Source organism: Trichechus manatus, unplaced genomic scaffold (genome assembly GCF_000243295.1).
Source record: "Trichechus manatus latirostris isolate Lorelei unplaced genomic scaffold, TriManLat1.0 scaffold00151, whole genome shotgun sequence".
Classification (NCBI taxonomy): Eukaryota; Metazoa; Chordata; class Mammalia; order Sirenia; family Trichechidae; genus Trichechus; species Trichechus manatus.
This window is the reverse complement of record NW_004444087.1, coordinates 4,248,027-4,252,164: the sequence shown is the minus strand read 5'-3', so window position 1 is coordinate 4,252,164 and position 4,138 is coordinate 4,248,027. Positions and strand designations below refer to the sequence as shown.

Below are 4,138 nucleotides of genomic sequence, written 5' to 3'. Positions count from 1 at the left end.
GTCCGGGGGTTTCCAATTCTTCCTTTCAAAAAACTGAAGAAGGGCCACATCAAGTCATCATTTAATGGTAGATCGTTAAAAATAATTTTTGATTCGTCAAAAAACTAAAAACAGAACTATCATATGACCCAGCAATTCCACTCTTAGGTATATACTCAAAAGACATGAAAGCAGAGACTCAAAAAGAGGCTTGTATACCAACGTTCACTGCAGCACTATTCACAATAGCCAAAAGGTGGAAACAACCTAAATGCCCATCAACAGATGAATGGATAAACAAAATGTGCTACATACATACAATGGAATACTACTCAGCCAGCAGGAGAAATGAAATCTTAATATATACTACAGTATGGATGGAGCTTGAAGACACCATGCTAAGCAAAATAAACCAATCATGAAAGGACAAATATTGTATGACCTCACTGATATAAAGATAAGGAAAAGGTAACCTATAGAGACCAAAGTTTATTAGTGGTTACCAGGGGTGAGAGGGAGGGGAAAACTACTGCCCTGAGATAATCTTTAAACCTTAAACCAAAAATATCCCCTGAAGTCATTTTAAAACCAAACAATAGTTTAGCTCTTGAGCATTATACTCTTTTAAGAACTATCTATATGAGATCAAACTGACAACAGCAACTTGAAAGATTAAACAGCACCTCCTTATAATCCTCCTTATAAGCCATAAGTAGTAATTTTGGACTTTTGAATGCAAGCACTGCTTATAAAGCACACAATAAACAAAAGCAGAAAGATCAGTGACTTTGAGGAAGAACAATGAAGACGGACCATACTAAAAGGCCTCAATATGAAGAGTGTGGTGCTGAAAAATACACAAACCATTGCAAGAGAAAATCCAGTAAAAGACTAAAAAATATATATAAATATATATGCAAATTTGTAAAAGGTGGAATTTAAAACCAGTTGGCTAAATATGTGGAAGAAAGATGTAGCGGTCTACTTTCGTAAAGATTTACAGCCTTGGAAACCCTATGGGGCAGTTCTACTCTGTCCTATAGGGTTGCTATGAGTTGGAATCAACTTAACAGCAACGAGTTTGCTTTTGGCTAAATATGGACTTTCTAATAAATGGTTGTGAGATAACTGGGAAACCATTTGGAAAAAGATACCTCAGGGTAAACTCCAAATCAATCAAAGATCTAAATTTAAAAAACAAGTAATTGAATAAAACATAGGTGAATTCTTTTTTCGGGTGGGGAAGGTCTTTCTAACCAGGACTCAAATTTAGAAGCCATGAAAGAAAAAACTGACATACTCTACTTCATAAAATCTTAAACCTTCTCATGGCAAGACACATTGTAAGCAAAACAAAAACCCAAGTGAAAAACTGGGGAAAATGCAACTCGTATCACAAAGAGCTAAACTCTTTAATATCAAAAGAGCTACTAGATAGAGTAAAACCCAGCAGAGAAAGAGGCAAAATACATAAACAAAAAATTAACAGAATTTAAAAAAAGGCCCTTAAAATATGAAAATGTGCTCAATTTCAATCAAAGTAAGAAAATATGCAAGAAAAACTACAAAAACTACTAATCTCACCTACCAGATGATAAAAAATCTAAAATTTTACAACACTTTCTTTTGGGAAAGCTCCCATATATCGTCAGCAAGACAGCAAACCCCACAGAAGGGAACTAGGCACCCCCTAACTCAATGTGATGTATTTATTCTTTGACCCACCACCCCACTTTCGGGGATCCACCCTCCAAGTGCACCTGTACAAGGTACCTCCAGGTGCACCTATAATAACAAAAGACTGGAAAGGACCCAAGGGTCTGTTAATAGGAGGTAGATGGAATAAACTGTAGCACATCCACATAATGGAGCCTTAAGTAGCTGTGAATATTTAATTAATTAGTAGCAGTAGTTGTAACAACAAGAATAGAGATTTCTATAAACTGACATTGGAGACATCTCCGAAATATATTGTTAAACGGAAAGCGTAAGAGGCAGAGCAGTGCATCTAGTATGCTATCTGCTGTGTAAGGAAGGAGGGGAGAATAAGAAAAACATTTGTGTGTATGTAAGGATTTTCTTGTATCTGCAAAGGGAAAAACTGAAAAGATAAAACAAGTAATAGTCATTTACCTATGGGGGAGGGGAAGTGAGGGTGGAAGGAGACAGAAGTAAAACTAAGACTGCTATACAATTTTAATCTCTGAATCATGACAATTGCATTAATTTTTGAGTAGCTAATCCTAAAGTTGAAAACAATTTGAAGCAGATTAAAACCATATATCAAACGAGCAGCATCACCACCCAGAGAAAGGAGTTATCTCAAGTTACCTTAGAGAGGAGCACTTAACGGTAAGTTCTTAAGGGAGTGACACTGCTGAACTGGAGTGCAGTGGCCAAACCTAAAATCCCTTACAGGTTTTACTATGCTGATACCTTGTGAGGCTCAGAGCAAGGGAATAATCTTCTCTCAGCTAAATTTTATCAGAGGTCAGAAAGGGTGAAGACGAGACAACTTCTGCAGAACCTGATCAGATCAGATGGATGGATACCTGCAGCAGACCTGAATGGCTGGTACCTGAGTAACTTCACCCTGAGAACTCTTTGCTGTACTGAAGGACTAATTGTTAATGACTATTTTGGACTGGTAAAATGATTGGGAGGGGGTAAGTTAGTCCTTCACGTATGAAAGAAGCATGGCTAGAAAAGCCAGGGAGTGGCCTGTGGTGCAGTAAATTACTTAATACGGCCCTTCTAGACATAGAACTTCCACCAAATGACTGGGTGAGGGTTATGAAAATGAGGTACTTGTGGCCCACAAAGGGGATTGGATAGCTCGCTAATAACATAAATAAGGAGTATGGCACCCTTGTGCGGGTGGGACCATGCAAATAAAGTGTCTGGAACCCTAATGAGGAGATTGATTAGTTTTGCCATTCTGCCAGGCTTAAAAGAGCAGTCAATCCCAGAGCAGGGATGGGGGAAGACCACACAGACCTACCACCACGAAGAAAGAAGAGTTAGGGGTAGAGTGCCTCCACTGGGCCTCAGGAGCACTCCTGAGAACTCCTAGACCCAGGAGACATAGAGAAAGAAAGCTATAACACCGGAGACAGGAAGTGATGGCGAGAAGCAGCAGCAGAGAAACAGTGGCAGCAGAGGCAGCCAAACCAGGAGACCAGCAGGAGAGGGTGCGGTGGGCTTCCTGGCCCACGGAGCAAGGCAGTCACAGCAGGTGTGCCGACCCATGGAGGGAGAGAGCTGAGCAGCTTTGGGCAGAGTGGGGTATCTTCGGGCACTTAGCAGTGGAGCTAGGCTCACCAACCCCTGAAGCAAGAGAGCTGAGTACCTCTGGGCTGAGGCTTACTAGTGAATGGGTGCCTCCAGACACTTATCAGCAGAGCTAGAAGAGCTTTGTAACACTTGCCCAAGCAGGGCAGAAGCCAAGGGGCCAGAGAGAGGCATGTCGGCAGGCATAGCTGAGAAGAGGCTGTCCTGATGGAAGAACTGTACCCTGAGCATTCCTGAACCTGAAATGTAACCTGTTACTTCCCTAACAAACCCCATAATTTTATTTCTGTGAGTTCTGTGCGGCCACTACAACACATTATCGAACCCAGCAAAGAAGCAGAGTGCCATGAGAGAGGGACAGTTGGTGTCAGAACTGGTAAAAAGGTTGGAGGGTGGAGGCATGTCTGACCTTCCCTCATAAGAATCTGCCTTGGGCTATTGATCTTGATTCTCTTTCCCCCTGGTGAAGTCAGAGGAGGTCAAATGCCCCTTACCCTCCCCCCATTATTACAGTTCTTATTCAAATGCATTCTAAAGTCAACTCCAGTATGCCGAAAGAAAGACAGAAAGAAAGAAGTCATAAATTGTCAAAAGACCAAAAACAAGTTGCAACAAATATGAGAGTAAGTTAATATCCATAATACATTAAGAGCCCCTACAAATTAGTAAGAAAAAATAGAAAAATTGTAAATTGTAAATTGACCAGGTAATTTACAGGAAAAGAATATAGCTAATAAACATTAAAAATTCATCCTATCTAGACTTCTGGCAAGATGGCGCTCTAGGCAGAAACACCACGCCGTCCCTCCACAACAAAGATCCGAAAAACTAAGCCAAACAGAGAATCAATAATCCTGAAACCCTAGAA

The 4,138-nt window shown here is 40.6% G+C and overlaps 1 protein-coding gene across 1 annotated transcript in view; it reads right to left on the bottom strand.

Annotated features, from left to right (window-relative positions):
* Positions 1–4,138, bottom strand: part of CUNH7orf50 (chromosome unknown C7orf50 homolog) — a 135,083-nt gene that overhangs the window by 112,200 nt on the left and 18,745 nt on the right. The gene's annotated exons all lie outside the window — the stretch shown is intronic.